This window comes from Mustela lutreola, chromosome 11 (genome assembly GCF_030435805.1).
Source record: "Mustela lutreola isolate mMusLut2 chromosome 11, mMusLut2.pri, whole genome shotgun sequence".
Taxonomy (NCBI): Eukaryota; Metazoa; Chordata; class Mammalia; order Carnivora; family Mustelidae; genus Mustela; species Mustela lutreola.
In genome coordinates, this window is record NC_081300.1 from 58,742,344 (window position 1) to 58,760,019 (window position 17,676).

The following is a 17,676-nucleotide window of genomic DNA, read 5'->3' on the forward strand; positions in this document are numbered from 1 at the left end:
AAAGGGTCGCCCCCGCCTTCAAACTATTGAGAACACTTTGTGTTTATTCTAGGACAGAGCAAAGAAGTGAATATATTGTAGATAATGAGAGCCACGTTTTTCACTTTTGGAGAACAGAGTTATAAATAAGCTAAGGGGGCAGGCCGGAATGCACCCTAGGGTGTTGGACTGGAATTGAAGGTCCCAGAAGGAACTCCTGTCTTTAATATGCATATATGTAGACAGATGCACGTGTGTGGAAACTTGATAAATGACAGATTTCGTTGCACACCACTGAGAAAAGGATGGACTATGGCATAAATGCAGCTGAGACAAATAGTTATCTGTATGAAAACAAAAAGGATGTCCTACCTCACGTCATAACAAAGACCTCATTGTAATTGCATTAAAAACTTAAATACAAAATTAAAAGAATATTAAGACACCGGAAAACATTATAACACTGTATCATTATGCCATTTGGGCAGGGGAAGAAGATTTTTTTTTTATAAACGAAGACACAAAAAAGCACAAGCAAGAAATAAATAATGCTAGATTTGACTCCCATTAAAATGAGAAATTTGGTTTATCAAAAGACACTAAAAAAAAAGTGAAGATTAAGTCACCAAAACTGGAGGAAAATGATTGTACTACATTCAAGTCCCAAAAGACTTGTGTCTAGAATATGTACAGATCACTGGGTCTGACCTTTCTGAAGAGGCAGTTTGTTCCTGGAACAGCCCTTCGTCTTGCGGGAGCTGCTCTAGGGGAAATGAATCAGGAGGGATTATTGACACAGAGCCGCAGGGTGACTTTACCGAGCGAGGGGCACCTCAGAGTTTACATTAGCAGGAAAGCAAATGCAAGTTCAGGGCCTTGGTCGCTTAAGAAACATGAAGACTGGTTCGTGCTTCCGGACTCGTGGGAAGTGGCCAAGCGGTGACAGGAAGGTCTCCTCTGAAACAGGGAGCAGCCGTGTGGGAGGGAGGGAGCCCAGCCCACGAAGATGCCCGGACACTTTCCTGGAGGGAAGCCAGATACGGAGACCACCTTCTAGGTAAAAAGAAAGTTTTGGATGGGGTGAGATAGTTAAGTCTTCCTGGAAAAATACTTCGGTCTCAGGACTCTGGATTTTTATCATTCCTTTCCTGCAAGAACAAACATTATGTTACTTCCGAAAAGAAGAAACTTGTTGAAATATATATGATTTTCCCTACTAATTTTGCTTTTCTAAAAACAAAAAAAGACAGCATCCTCCCTTTGCTTCCATTTCCCCTCTGTTTCCCCCCTTCTGGTTTCCCCCTTCCCTCTCTTCCAGAAGGCGCACCCAGGAGGGCTCGGCAGCTTCCACTGGGCACTGCTCACAGGGGCAGCTGCGTGAGAACACAGGTTGTCTCAAGGGGCTTCCGCGACCACCCTGTTTCGTGAAGATTAGGAAAAATGAATAACTTCCTTTAAAAAAATTGGCACCGAGGCTTGTTTTCTTTTCTAGACCTCTGGAAAAAACTCGGTGGTACTATGTGAAGGAAAAATGAGTTAATAAAACTCTTCCTAGCTTGTCCTTATTTTTGTACCCAGGAGTGAGTGGAAAAATCAGACCTTTTCAAGATCACGGACCCCGTGGCAGCTCGGGCGTGCTCTTGTCTGTGTATACAAAGCATGTCAAGACTGATTAAATTATCTAATTAAAATAATGATCTCCAAGAGCCTGCTTGTTTTGGCCAGAGGAAGGTCAGCTCAGCCAGCCCCTTCTCTGTGCTGCTGGGGAACCCCTTCCCTGTCGCAGGCTCACACAAGCCCCGCAAGGGCTGGGGGCCCCAAGCCTGTTCCCGGAAGAGTAAGGGTGGGACCCACGCTCGCCAGTGGGGATAGGACTCCCTCTAGCTGGGACCGAAGAACACTCAGACCCTTTCTTTGTCAATATCTATTCACTACAGAGACTTCAAATATGACAAATTTAGGCAATGAGTGATTTTAGTTTGTGCACAGCTTGACAATTTGATGGACTTGAGCTCATTGTCATTTTGTTTGGGTGCTCTTTGCATTGGGAAGATACAACCCAAGATCCAGAGAGTGTCCACAAGTAATAAGTAAAGGAAAATGCCAGAAAAGTTTCTGTTGTTTTGAGACGACTAAGGGGACTGTTGGACTATTGGGCATGAAGTCGCTGGGTAGCCTTGACATTTTGTGGTACCAGCCCAAAGAGAGACATTACTGGAGGCTGTGGTTGTTCCTTTGACCCCCAGGCTCCCAGGAGAGGGCATAAAGATGGCTCGTTATATTCAAGTCAGAGCAGTTTTTTTTTTTTTTTTTTTTTTTTTTGGCTAGGAGTAAACTTTGGGGCACGGAATATAAATCTGCTATGCATAATTTAATTCAAATTTAAGTGCATCAAGGAATGCATTGAGCCCGTCCTCTGCTCTACTCTAAGCTCTGCACAAGATATACAAACAGATCTGTGGACATTAGCAACATTCTGTTTGTCTTGCTGTTAAGGAGTCAAGGGCTTCCTTTGGGGGAGTTGGTCTAGTAGCCTGCAAGTCCTTAGAATGGGGGTCATGACCTTTGAAAACTAGAGTGCTGGTCTTTTTTTTTTTTTTTTTTAAGATTTTATTTATTTATTTGAGAGAGAGAGAGATTGTGTGAGAGAGAGGCAGAAAGAGAGGGAGGAGTAGACTCCCTGCTGAGCAGGGAGCCTGATTTGGGTCTCGTCCTGGGATCATGACCTGAGCCAAAGGCAGAGGCTTAACTGACTGAGCCACCCAAGCATCCTGCTAAGGCTTATTCTTATTTCTTCCCATCGTACCCAGGAGACAAGGGACTGGTGAGGGAACCCTTTGCAGAAGGAAAGCCAGGTTTCTGCTGGGCCCTGAAGGGCATGGTAGTTCTTACAAGCCAAGGGGAGATGTTATAACAGCCGTCATATCACATGATGGAAGCAACTACCTCCAATGCTAAGTGGGTGTTTCTTCCTTCTCCCTCCCCCACGTCTCGATCCATTTTCCTTCCTCCAACATTCGGTAAGTTCCGTCTATGAGGGATCCGTGATGGCTCACTAAATATATGTTTTTAATATTCAGTAATAATAGTTGGTTAATATTTTCATGAAATTTCTTAAAGCTCTGTGTGCAACCATCTTACTTGGAGATATGAGAAGAGAGAAAAGAGCAAAATGTCAGCGTCTGCTGGGAAATTGTTTACAAAATGTTATCATGATTATCTTTCCATTCTGGGTGCTCTTCATTCCTTCGTGTAGATCTAGATTTCCATCTGGTATCATTTTTCCCCTGCCCAAAGGATTTCCTTTAACATTTCTTGCTGTGCCGTTCTGCTGGGAATGAATTCATTCAGCCTTTATATGTCTGAAAAAAAAATTATTTTGTCTTTATTTCTAAAAGATTTTTTTTTTTTTCTTTTTTTACTCTGGCTACAGAGCTCCAGGTTGACGGTTTTCCCCCAGTATTTTCAGGATGCCGAACCGCTGACTTGTGTTGTTTCTGAAGAGAATGGGGCAGTAATATTTATAATTTTTCCTCTGTATGTAATGTGTCCATTTTCTCTGTTATTAAGATTTTTCTTTTTTTTTACCACTGGTTTTAGGCAATTTGATGATGATGTGCTTTGTTTTCTTCATATTTCTTGTGTTTGGGGTTTGTTGGATTTCTTGGATCTGTGGATATAGAGTTTTCATCAGATTTGGAAAAAAGTGGGGCCAGCAGATCTTTGATATTTTTTCCATGCCTACCATTGAGGATTCCAATTATGTATATTAAGACTCTGGGCTTCACAACATAGTGATGTTCTAGTCTTTATTTTTTAGCTTTTTTTTAAAGTCATCATTCCATGTTAGATTTTATTGCTAGAGTTCAACTTCCCTGCAGTCGGGCTCCTAATTTCAACCAGTGTATTTTTCACAGCAGATAATATATGTTTTACTTCTAGGCGTTTGATTTGAGTCTTTATTATATAGTCCATGTCTTTCTTGAACACATTCATACCTTCCTCCACCTTTTGGAATTATAATAGGAAATTACAATAATTGCTTTATTGTTCTTGCCTGCTAATTTTATCCTTTGTGTCAATTTTTTTTTCTTTTCTGTTCTTTCTTCCTTTTTTTTTCCTAGAAAGAGAGAGAGAGAGAGCGAGCAAGATGTTAGCAGGGGTGGGGGAGAGGGAGAGAGAGAATCTTAAGCAGGTTTCATACCCATTATGTAGCCTGATCAGGGCTTGATCCCAGGACCTTGAGATTGTGGCCTGTGCCCAAATTAAGAGTCAGATGCTTAACTGACTGAGCCACCCAGGCTCCCCAATCCGTTGGGTTGTTCCTTAGTCTGGGTATACTGTTTGATTTTTTTTCACTATGGGTTTTATTTTCTTGCTTATTTGCATGGGTGGTAATTTTTGGTTGGATGCTAGACATTTTATCTGTATATTTTACCTTATAAAGTGCTAGAGTTTTGGTATTCATTTCAGTAGTTCAGGGTTTGGCTCTGGGATAAGTTATGCTACTTGCTTGGAAGTCATTTGACCATAATGAAAACTGCTTTTAAGCTTTGTTAGATGGTGTCAGAGTAGTCCCTGGTCTAAGACTTACTTTTCCTTCCTCTTCACATGCCTTACCTGATGGTCTGTATCATATGACATGGCCCACTCTGGCTGGAGTCTCTCCAGGAGTCTCTCTGCTACTCTGCCTTGTGAACTACGGCTGTTGTCATGGCTTTCCTGATTCCTCAGCTCTCTCTTCTTAGCTCCATGAAACCACAGGGCTCTCTTTGGGCTTCCCACCCATGCCTTGAAGCCTGGAAGCTCTCTCTAGGCAGGAAGCTGGAACAATCAATCATAGGGCTCATTTGTTGGTTTCCCTCATCTCCGGGATCATTATCTTGTCTGTTGTCCAATGTCTGGAAACCCTTGTTTTTGCTATGTTGTCAAGGGTTTCAGGTTTTTAAGATGAGAAGGTAAATCTGGTTCTTTTTATTCCATTGTGGCAGGCTAAGCATTGTTTTAGGCCCTGGAATATAAGAAACACTAAGACTGAATTAGCTTCTGCTCATACAGAACTTATAAGGAAGTACAAAGGAATTTTTATATATTCACTCATTCATTCATTCACCAAACTTGCTTGGTTCCTTACTATGTGCTATTCTAGGTTCTTAAATTGTAATGGGAGAAGGAGGCAGACAGAAGTTGAGTATAATGTGCTTTAAAGAAAGGTAAGGGGGGTTGTGATGATGATGGGGTGGGTGGATATCGGTATTTTAAACGGAGCAATAAAGGATAGCATCTCGGTGGAGGTGGAAATTGACTGGAGACATGAATTAGGTGAGATTTCTGGCCAGAGGAAGATGCTTTCAGGCTGAGGGAAGAACAAGTATAAAGATCCTTAAGCAAGAGTTTGCTTAGCCTGTTTTAGAAACAGAGAGGAGGTCAGTGTGGCTGGGACTAAGTGAGCAAATGGGTGGGGTTTGGGGTCAAAAAGATCAGGGGCTTGATCTTGCAGGCTGTGTAATAACAACAAATACGGGAGCATTGTGAAAGGGGACCAGCCACGTAGTGGGGGTCCTGACTTTGTTGTCTGCCAGCTCTTTCTTAAGTGAACCACTTGATTTTTTTAAAAGATATTATTTATTTTTTGAGAGAGAGAGCGAGCAAGCACATTGGGGTGGAGGGGCAGAAGAAAAGAGAAAAACAGACTTCCTGCTGAGCAAGGAGTTCAGTCCCAGGATCCTGAGATCATGACCTGAGCCGAAGGCAGATGCTTAACCGACTGAGCCACCTAGGCGCCCCTTTAGTGAGCCACTTTTAAGGATAACTCAGTAAACTGAATTTATAATCTCCTGGTTCTGTTAATTAATTAATATTTTGTGATTTTTTTACTATTGTTTATTACTATGTTTCTCCATCCTTTATTCTGACAGAGACTCTTGATAATCCTTACTTTTTTGAAAGGTGTAACTGGTTCGTAGGGAGGGTATGTGATATAAGGCCAAATACCAAAGCAATATGGCCTTGTTAGAATTATACATCAGATCCCCTGAATTTCAGAGGATCTGCTATGCCTGCCATACTAGGATGCTCCCAGGTAATATGTGAGTGGTATTTGAGCTAGTTTTCTTTATGGTAGGAGTATTCTTTATTCATTAAAAAAATAAAACTAGGAGCACCTGGGTGGCTCAGTGGGTTAAGCCTCTACCTTCAGCTCAGGTCATGATCTCAGAGTCCTGTGATCGAGCCCCGGATCAGGCTCTCTGCTCAGCAGGGAGTCTGCTTCCTCCTCTCTCTCTCTGCCTGCTGCCCTGCCTACTGATCTCTCTCTCTTTCTCTGTCAAATAAATAAAAAAAAGCTTAAAAAAATAAAACTAATATATTTTCATGGTAAAAAATGTAATGGAAGTTCCATTCCGCAAAGATAACCACTGTGAGCCGTTTTTTTATCTTTCCAGAAACTTTCATTGCATTTGAAAGCGCAGACTTGAATCTGTATAAGTTTTTTGTTAAACAAATATGAGCTGACATTTGCTCTCCACTATGTATTTTTTTTTTTTTTTTGCAAAGCTTTTTATAGGGATCTTTGCATTTCAGTGCAGAAATAGAACAAATAAAATTTGTATGGACTTTCAAAAACCCTGAATATCCAAAGTGATCTGGAGAAAGAAGAACAAAGCTGGAGGCATCCTACTTCCTGATTTTAAATGATACAATAAAGCTACAATAATCAAAACAGTATGGTACTGGCATAAAAATAGGTCAATAGCATGGAATAGTGAGCCCAGAAAGAAACACACACATATATGGTCAGTTAATCTATGACAAAGGAGGCAAGACTGTACAATGGGTGAAGGACAGTCTCCAATAAATGGTGTTGGGAAAACTGGATGTCTACACACAAAAGAATGAGGCTGGACCACTATCCTAGCTTGTAGACAAAAATAGACTCAGAACAGATTAAGAACTTAAATAGAAGACTTGAAACCACAAAGGGTCAATATCCAAAACACATAAAGAACTTATAAAACTCAGTGTAAGAAAAAACCAACAATCCAAGTAAAAATGTGCAGAGACTTTGAACATTTTTCCCCCCCAAAAAGATATACGTATGGCCAAAAAGTGCACACAAAAGATGTGCAGCTTCAGTAACCATCAGGCAAATGCAGATCAAAATCACAATGAGATATCACCTCCTACCTGTTGGAATGGCTATTATCAAAAAGACAGAAAATAAGAAGCGTTGGTGAAGATGTAGAGAACAGGGAACCCTTGTGCACTGTTGGTGGGAATGTAGATTGGGGAAACCACTGTGGAAAACAGTATAGATGTTCCTCAAAAAATTAACAGTGGAAAATAAACAGTGGAATAATCATACAAGCCAGCAATTCTGCTTCTAGGCACTTGTCCCCTCCCAAAAATGAAAACATGAATTTGCAAAGACATATGTACCCCTATGTTCACCACTGCATTATTTACAATAGGTAAGATATGGCAGCCACCTGAATGTCCATCACTAGATAAGAGGATAAAGAAAATGTGGTGTGTATGTACAAAGGAATATTACTCAGTTGTGAAAAAGAATGAGGTTTGTCATGTGCAATGATGCAGATAAATCTAGAAGGTATTATGCTAAGTGAAATAAGTCAGACAGAGAAAGACAAATACCTTATGACTTTCCTTAGGTGATATCTGGAAAACAAAACAGGTGAACAAAACAGAAACAGACTCATAGACACAAAGAACAAACTGATGGTTACCAGAGGGGAAGAGGTGAGGGGGAGGGACAAAATAGGTGAAAGGTATTAAGAGGTACAATCCTCCAGCTACAAAATAATTAAGACATGGGAGGTACTATACAGCGTAGGGAAAATAGATGATAATATGTAACAACTTTGTATGGTGACAAATGGTAACTATTCTTACTGAGGTGAGCATTTTGTAACCGTTATAAATATGGAATAATTATTGTACCTCTGAAATGAATACAATATTGTGTGTCAATTATTCTTCAATAAGGAAATTAAAAAGTGAGCTAATTTCATTCCATTATGTCTTTTTTCTTTTCTTTTTTTCCCTAATTCTGTTTTAGGGATCTTTGCGTATCACGGCTGAAGAGACTTCTCTAAAATGGCTCCCATGTGCGCATTTTCTTGGTTTCATCCCCTGAACCCACTCTTGGTGGAGAATTAGCTATCTTTTTCAGCTTTTTTGGACAGCAATATTCTTGTTGGTGTATCTTTATGAGTGTGTTTCCTGAAGAGCTTCATCACTTCTTTGTGGGAGCAGACCTGCGTTGACTCTCTCCTGGCCTAGAGTTGACTACTTCTCCAGGCTCCTCCTTGTGTCCAGCCTTTCTTCTCAAGTGTCCACCTCCTTCACCGTATGCTCTGCTCTGTGGAGATACCCATAGTATCTTCCGTGTTGCCTCAGTGAATAATCGAGTGAGGGAATGAAGAGTGAGCTGAGGAAAATGCAAGGCATTTCTCATGGTGGCTCTTGCTCAGGTTCCTGTCCTTGGAATACGAGGGGACCAGCTGAAGGAAGTAGGCCTGCCAGAAAACTGAGGGGGCTTCAGCAAAGCCACATCCCAAGCTGCGTTCCACCATTTTTTGGTTTTTACACTCAATAGCTGTCTTCTGAAGGTGAAATCATTCTTAGAGTCGATTTAGAGTAACTAACTAATAGAATTAACTAATTCTAACTAATAAAGTTAGTATTAAGATGCTAACCAGTTCTCTAGGGAGCCCTGGTTGGTCTTAGCATGGTGCCTGCTGCTAAAGGGGGTGGGGAGAGAGGCACGGGACAGGCCAACTGTAGAAAGAGATAAAACTGTTAGGAAACCCGTCCTACTTTGCACTGTCAGCTTCTGAAATGATAGCGTATCACTGTGCGCACCAAAAGAGGGACAAAATCAACAGTGTTAATGGAAAACTTGTGTCTATTATGTACAAAGGAGTATCCCGTACTTCAGGCTTTCAGTCCTTTGTGCCGAAGAGAAGTCTGGTGAAGCACTGTTGTCAGAACAAAGATCAAAGCATGGCCACCCTGCCTTTCTACCTCACATTCCTCTCCTGCTTGGCTGTCTGCAAAGAGAGAATGTAGCATGAGCTAGAGAGCAAGCCCTTCAGGCTGTTTCTTCTCCACCTGTGGGCTCTGCCCCAGGGTCTGGCTCCCTGCTGGGCAAGTGGTCCAACCAAGATCCTTGTGTAATTAATTCAGTGATGGCTTTATCATTTAGCCTCCAATGGTTGGAGGGGCTTGACAGAATGCCACAGAGTGGGAAGCTGGGAGAAAGGAAACACCAAGCTACTTGGTTGACCTCGTCAGTTTTTATTAGGATGCTTGGGGATCATCTTGGTGGAATTTGTGTATGTAAAACACATGTGCACACACACACATTTGTGTGTGTGTGTGTGTGTGTGTACACAGAAAGTGGAGCAATGTTTCTTGCCTAAAAGTAGATGTGAACAAAATAGCTTTCTTTGGATTTCTTAACCTCTATAGCCAATTTAACCTCTATGATTTTTTTTTTTTTTTTCATTTTGGAAAGGAGGAAAGATGACTTTCTTTCAATTTTTTATTTTTATTTTTTAAAGATTTTATTTATTTATTTGACAGAGATTAGAAGTAGGCAGAGAGAGAGAGAGGAGGAAGCAGGCTCTCCGCAGAGCAGACAGCCCTATGCGGGGCTCGATCCCAGGACCCTGGGATCATGACCTGAGCCGAAGGCAGAGGCTTTAACCCACTGAGCCACCCAGGCGCCCCTCTTTCCATTTTTTAAAAAAGGTTTTATTTATTCATTTGAGAGAGAGAGAAAGAGAGAGAACACAAGCAGGGGGAGAGGCAGTAGGAGGGAGAAACAGACCACCAAGCAGGGAACCTGATGTGGGGCTCGATCCCAGGACTCTGGGATCATGACCTGAGTGGAAAATAGACATTTAACTGATTGAGCCACCCGGGCGTCCCAAAAGATGGCTTGCTTCTCTATATGCAGGGCGTGTATCTTTTGGTTGATCTGCAGATGCCACTGAACGCTGTTTAATGGGATGTTCTTTTTTTTTTTTTTTTTAAAGATTTTATTTATTTATTTGACAGAGAGAGATCACAAGTAGGCAGAGAGGCAGGCAGAGAGAGAGGAGGAAGCAGGCTCCCTGCTGAGCAGAGAGCCCGATGCGGGACTCGATCCCAGGACCCTGAGATCATGACCTGAGCCGAAGGCAGTGGCTTAACCCACTGAGCCACCCAGGCGCCCTTAATGGGATGTTCTATTGAGAGAGGCCGAGATGGTGGGTTGGTGGCATTAGCATTTGGGGTGAAAAGAAAAGATGGGATGATTGTCACAGAGGTTTCAGTATGTTTGTGTGTGTCAAGGGCATTCAAGCACCAGTCTTTCTCTTGGCATGGGACTGGTTGGTTTGGGTAATCCGGGGCTCTGATCTCAGCTGGTCCTGCAGCTAACAGAGATCTAACTCAGTTTACCCTACGGTTCTTGTCATTGACGGGATGAGGGAATGAAGTTGGCCAGGCATTGCATGACAAGCCAAGTTCTCTTTGTTTGACCTGGGATTCTCTAATCATATTTGTCCATAAAACTTTTTTTTTCCCTTTTCTTTTTAACATAAAACATATCAACAGCCCATGGAACCCTGTGTCCAGTGCCAGGCTCCCAAGGAACGATCCCTATTGCCCCAAGGGCACCAGGAAGTTTCTTGCAGATGGAGGCTTTATTGCACAGCTGTTGGGAACCCATTGCCTACAGAGCAGCTGTATGGAAACGTTCACTCAGTGTGGTAGTGGCTCATTTTTATGTCCTATACTTCTGAGTAGTGGGTACATAGTACATAGCGCTGTGATCACAAATTTCCATCAGGTAGCCTCCAAGATGAGTATATTCAGTTAGATACGAATATATATATGATGTTACAATGTTTCATGTTTACTTGTTGCTACCTTTATAAATGTTCTATAACTTGTAGTTATTCTAAAAATTAGATTGATAGTTAATTTCATTTTCAAGTGACTTGAGATGATTTTTTTAAAAAAATCCCTTACCAAGTTAGAATGAGAAGAAAGAACATGTACAACTGGGAGTCCCTGACTCACTCATTCACTCAGATTGGTTGGTCTAAATGGACTTCCAGATGATCGAGAAGACTGATCAGCATCTGCCTATTGGGTCTAAAATCACACAGACATTTGTATTTTCTGTGGATCAAGACACACAAATCCATGCACTCTACAAATTCCGTGGAGGTTAAGCTCTGCCTCATAAATAGAGGTAGCCTTTTAAAACAGACAATCAGACATTCCAGCTACGCGCCGATAAAACTGCCATTTCTCCCTATTTTTCTTAGAATCTTGTGGGTATTAAAAAATAATAATGTCCTGCCTTCTTGAGCTATCAAGTCAGAAAATCTGTCTCACCCGGGTGAGGGTGAGGTGCCTGAGCTCCAGGCATCCAGGCAGTAGCCTGTAAATCTTATAACCTCATGCAGCTGGAGGTCCCGAAGGAAATACAATCCTCTTGGCTGGCGTCCACCGTCAGGGATAAGGGACACCTGCAGCACAGTCACTGTGGTCCCTTTCAGCCTGAGGTCCTGAGACAGACATAGGATGCTGGGATAGTTTGATGTGGAGAACAAGACCTTCAACCCTTGTCCCTAACTTACCATTCATTTCTCATGGATGGTGAAATTAACCAACCCGGAAGTGTCACAATCCTTTTGTTTTCATGCTCCTTATATATGTTCTGTGTGGTCCAGGCTGGGACCTGCGTCCCGCCACCCCTCCTCCTGAACCCTTCTGCTCGGACCCTTTACACCTGTGCCCCTCCTCCTGTACCCTTTTTTATACATGTACCCCTCCTGCATCCGCCTCCCACACCCTTCCTGCTGCATTTCCTTCTCTGGTACCTCTCCTGTACTTAATCACACACCCCTCACTCATGTAGGTCTTGCCAGTGAGATGGAGGTACTGCTTGGGATATGTGGGGGACAGTCAGTGAAGCAGAGGTCCCCCTCCCCCCTCCCCCACCATTTGTACGATGGAGAGAAGAAGGTGGAGAGGAGACAAGAGAGAGGAAGCCAGGGTGCATCATCAGGAGAAATGATAAGGTTATGGAAGGACAACCCCCAAGGGTTGAAACAGGACTGACAAAGCATTGGTTTGCACTCACTTTTTCTATTGATGGTTGAAGATACTACATGTTTGCAGATCAGAAACGCAAATACTTGAGTCCTGGTCTCAGCTCTGCCAACACCTTCCAGGGGGATCTTAGGCTGATCACTTCCCTCCCCCTGCCTTCAGGGTCCTTCTCTATAAAATGATGGAACATGCCAGATAACCTTCAAGGTTTCTGCTGGTTCTGGAACTCTGTGCATCCCTTCCTTACCCAGGGCCCCCAAGGAAGAGCCTTCCTTAGCTTTTGCCAAAATGTGATCTGCAAGGGCCAGCCCAGACTTATGCTGATAGCTGCAGTTGTAACCACACAGGGGAGCGAACCTCTGTTCCAGATACAGCTAGTACGTGACCAAGGTGCGAGGAGGCCACGCCCCCTCCTCCCAGCACCCACCCTGGTATTCTTTATGGGAGGGCACGGGAGTATGTTATGAGATGGCTTCATTCATAAACACAGGCTCCCTTCCCATTCCCCACTAACCTTCAAATTCTGGCTCGTCTGGGCTGCACACCTTTGTTCTTTCTATGGGGGGATTTCCATTTGTTGGATATGCTCAAATCTTTTTTTTTTTTTTTAAAGGGGTTGCCCTTCTTAATATTTTGGTTTTAACTTTTGAGGGTGTTTCTGCTTTTAATAAGGTGGTTTCCTTTTTCCTTGCCCGACTCTTTTGCTGGGAAAGATCAGAGTAACGACCTGAGCCTGTGGGATTTCAGGTCTTCCCCCGATAATGAAAGCCACAGTCGTAGCTGGGGAAAAAAAGTACTGCAAAAAACCCCATCAGTCCCCTTTCCCTGCCCTGTTCTTATAAACAGAGGGCAAATGTTACTGTGGAAACCATAATATTGCCCAACTAATAAAACCATCTGGGGTTTGACTCCTTTTTTTTCTGTCTTCAGACGGCATTTATTACTGTCTTGGGATTCAACATACCTATTTTTGCCAGGCAAGCGGTGTGCCAGTAGCGAGCAAGGTCTTTACTACTCTTCTCCCCCCTTGAACTTCTGTTGAACCTCAGTCCACATGAGTCAGGCCAACGAGGACTTGGTTAGCCTCCTCTGCTGGTTTTACCTATCTTCGAGGTGTTTTTCTCACTGGAGTATCAGTTTCTGTGAACTTTGGGCTTCTCTCATCATGCGCTGTGTTTGAATGAATGGTGGGCACAAAATGTCTTCATATCCTTTGGGTTTGAGTGTCCTGGTGTTTGAGGAAGACATCTGCACAGAGGGGGTGCCATTCTGATGGACATGTGTCCTCAGGCCCACGTTGTTCCTGGGGACGCAGGGGGTTACAAGCCGGACAGAGCCCCCGTGTTCTCATTTATACAAAGAGAACATCTGTGTATGTGTTATCTCCTGGGGCTGCAGCCAAGACTAGGTGGAGAGCTTCCCAGACACATTCAGAGCTGTCCTAGTCAACGAGGATGGTGCTTCCAGAGAGCAGGGCTGGGGCTCACGGGACTGCGTGTTCCTCTGTTCTCCTTGCCTCATGTCTCTAATCCAATTAAGGCTCAGGTAGAAAGTGCGAGAGCCCAGAACCCAGCAGCCATCCCCTGCCACCCTTGACAAGAGTGGGAGGGCCCTGTGAAGTGTGTAAACCGAGAGCCCATCAATCATGGTGATTCAAGGAGCCTCAAGGGGTCTGGTGTGTAGCACCCATGGGGAGGTGGTCTTGGCAGGTGGGTGGGGGATGGCCACCACCTGCTCCTTCCTTCCAGCCCGGAGCCTCCCTTGCCTCTCACATGACACTTGGTGCATTGGGAAGGGGGAATCTTATCATAGACCTGGGGTTCCTTCATTCCAGCAGAACAAATTAAATGAGAGTCTTCAGCCAAAATCCTTCTGTATTTCTATTTTACGCATGACACGTAGCTAACCCCACAAGGCTTTTTGCCCTTAGTCCTGGGTGTCGGGCATAGGAAAGGCTTTAAACTTCAGTTCGTTTACATGTGAGGGGAATGAAGTCCAGAGATGTCAAATAACTTGCCTGTGGTCACACAGCTTGTTACTCGCAGACTGGGGACCAGAGTTTAGCTCCCCGGCCTCTCAGCCAGCTCTTCCCACTTCTAGGTGCTACCATAGGAAGTGCTATGCTTGTGGAGTATAACTTGTCATATAATACACCCACACGTACGTGTTTATCAGTTTCTAAGCATTGCTTTGCCGGCATTGCCGTCGGAGGCCCCTTGGTGCGATGGAGGGGGGGCCAACACCAGAGCTTCTGTTCTCTGAACTCACTCATGGGGGCTCCTGGGCAAGTCACCCCACCTCCCAGGATCTCATTTTCCTTGCTTTGGAATAAAAGTTCCTATTTCAAGTCCCCTTCCAGCTACACCAATCTGAATTTCCTGCTAAATGGAACCATGTTTCAAGAATGCTTGTTGGTTAAAGATGTTTTATAATAAATACAGATCTTGTTGAAAAGGGAGTAGCTACTCCGTGGGTTGCGTTGGTCCTTTGAGACTACGTGGCAGTCCTTTCAGACTCTTAACTGTGCACAGCTTGAATGACATGAGCAAAGGGCTCTGGCCGAGTATGGACAGAGGTCTGTAACTTTGGTCTCTGGGCAAGACAGCCCTGTTGGCCTCATCGAGGAGCCAGGTACACATCCCGTTGGATGCCTGTCTTCCTGCCGGTGCCTCTGCCCTGGGTGTCCTGGCAGAAAGATGTAGCCCTGGGGCCTGAGGGATCCATGACAGCAGTCCCAGGTCTTACTCTGCTGGAAGGGGACTCAGCTTCAGTCTGGATCTCCACCTACCTATGCAGTGGACGGGCTACTTCACCACCAGACCCAAACACAGCCCTTTGAGGTTCTTCAGGGTACACCGTCTGCACGAATGCTGACCTGAGCAAAGGCCCGGATGTGGTCAATTCTGTTATTCATATTAATCAGGGGGGAGGGCACTGCCTCATAAATAATTCAAAGATGCTACAGATCCTCAAATCTTTTTCACATGGTCTGCTTGCTGTAAGCTTTCTGCAAATGTTTATTGAATGACTGCATATACATTAACATACAAATGAATATTTTGCAATAGGTTTTGGTATTCGTGTTTGCACATCTGTCTGTTGAATGTTCCGAGGATTTGCAGCTGCTCTCACAAAATGATGAAGGACACCGCCAAAATAAACCCCAGAGACCAGGAAAACCAGAGGGTGCTGAGGTCCGCCTGCTCGTTGCTCGGTGGCAGGGAATGGGGCCATCCCTTCTGCCGATACAAGCCTCCAGCCAGAAACCTGTCCAGCCTGGAGCTTTGAGGCTCCCGCCACACAGTATGCTTGACCTGGGGGGGAGGGGGCTGAACACCTATTCTGGGTTTCTAACTGACTGCATGGCCAGAAGATGTTCATGTCCTTATTCCTAGACCATGTGATCATGTCCTAGCAAAAGGACTTTGCAGATTTCATTAAGCACTTTATCAGAGGGAGATGATCCTGAATGGTCTCGGTGGGCCCAACTGAATCACACAAGCCCTCGGAAGCAGAGCACTTTCTCCAGCTGTAGTCTGAGGGATGAGGCAGAAAGAGGATTTGGAGAGAGTCACATCAAGAGAAGGGTTCCATATGTCTTGCTGGTTTCAGGAGGGAAGGGCAGTGAGACAGGAATGTAGGTGGGCCTCGGATGACAGACTACAAAGAAATGGGGACTCTGGGCCTAGAACCATGAGGACCTGAATTCTGTCAAGGCACTCAATGAGCTTGAGAAGGAGTCTTCCCAGAGCTTCTCGAAAGGTCTGCAGCCCTGCTGACACCTTGATTTGGGCCCATAAGACCTTCAACAGAGATCCAGCTGAGCCATGCCTCACCGAGCTTCTGACCTGGGGAAATGGAGTGATAAGTGGGTGTCCATTTAAGGCATCGGGTTGTGGTGATTTGTTGCTACAGTAGCCTGTGAGTAATGGAGCACCGCCTTCAGCTCTTGGGACCCTGTTTTCCTCTGAGGAGTGGAAGGGGTTGGGCTAGGTCTCTGACACCTCGCCCAGCTTGTGAGTTCTGGGATCCATGATCGTAAATTGATCAGGTTGATAAATATACCAGGATTTTGTGAAGTAAGGAGGTGGACCCCACCTGACGGGGTTCAGAGAGGAGATTTCGAGTTGCAAACTGCACTTACAACCTTTCTGTGCTTGGCTCCTTTTCTATAGATAGGAAGAGCAGCATGGCTGCACATGGACTTGAGGGTCAAGCAGGAAGATGTGGGGCACATATCGTTTTAAGAGTCCTGCCACGGTGAGTGGGGCGGCCCAGAGAAATGCAAGAGCACGTCTCAGCCGCTTTCCAGTTTCTGTCCTCCTTGTCCTTGCGATGGGGGCCAGAACTCGAGGGGCAAGACACTGACCAGGACTTACAGTTTCGAAGAACCTGGCCAGCCTGCAGAGCTGCTTCCCTGGTACTCTTTCCTTTTCAGTCCAGCAGCTGGCTGGGAGCCTGGGCCAGCTTGCCTGCCAGTGAGGGCAGCCCCCAGAATGGGGCAGTGCCCTTCAGCCTGGGCCAGGGGCCCTTCTCTTTCTTTTCCAGGTACTCAGAATTCAGTTGGCAGGTTGGAGACATTATTTCTGACATTTGGGATGTCAGAAATATGGCTTCAGTTCCATGGCTTCAGTTAGGAGGTTGGAGACATTATTTCTGACATTTGGGATAGTTCTAGAACTTTCTGGGCCCTCTGGTATGTATATTTCCTGGGATTTTCCATCTTGAGTTCAGAAAGCTTACTGCTCCAGGGAGAGACATTTTTCAGGGGTATCATTGATCTCATGCAGGTGGAGTTTATCATATTTTACCAGTCTTGTTGACATCCCCTCTAGTAGGAGGTCAGTCCTTTCTCCAGGGTGATAAGACCCAAGCACAGGGATGAAAAGCATAATAGGTCCTCATAGACCTCCTGTTTCCACAACTCCTGGCCCTCTCTGCAGAGCTCCCTAGTTTTTGTGATGTCCTGCTTCCCTGGCTCCTTCTGGAAGCAGCCAGAACTAGAACCAAATTAACACACTGAGATAGATGGGACTAATGACCAATGAACACCACCAATTGTCCATCTGGATAGGCCCACCTTTGGAAATTGTAGCAAGAAGCCCCTTCTTCACATGTGAGTAAGACCTTGACCTTTAAAATGGCATCTATATATCCATTAGGTAGGTACATAGGTTGGAATTTTGGCTTTGGAAGAGCTGAGGGACTTTTTCTTAATTGGGTCAGTCCCTTCTCACTGGGCCCAGTGGGCTTTAAAGTGCAAGAACAGTCCGGAGAAGAGTTGGGTTGAAGGGAGGCACCTGGGATTAGCAGGTACTTTGTAGACTGAGAGTCAGCTTGGTCGCATGCTGGGCCTTGACAGCTGTGTGACTTTGGGAAAGCCAATTAACCTTTCTGTGCCTATAAGGGCTATTGTGAGGAGAAAAGGAATTTAAATATGTATATATGTGAAGCATTTAGAACTTTGCTTGGCCCTCAAAAGTATTAGCTGTTCCTGTAGAGTCGTAAAATGGGCTTTGTACAGACCTGGCATCGCCCATCCCCTGAGCCAGTCCTCTTCATGCA

General features: G+C 44.5%; 1 long non-coding RNA gene across 2 annotated transcripts in view; it reads left to right on the forward strand.

Moving 5' to 3' along the window:
* The first annotated feature begins 2,627 nt into the window (after window positions 1-2,627).
* The window catches only part of LOC131811284 (uncharacterized), a 59,455-nt gene continuing 44,406 nt past the window's right edge, over window positions 2,628-17,676 (forward strand). For both annotated transcript variants that reach the window (XR_009345867.1, XR_009345866.1), the window contains exon 1: window positions 2,628-2,999. This is a non-coding gene — a long non-coding RNA (uncharacterized LOC131811284). The remainder of the gene's footprint in view (window positions 3,000-17,676) is intronic.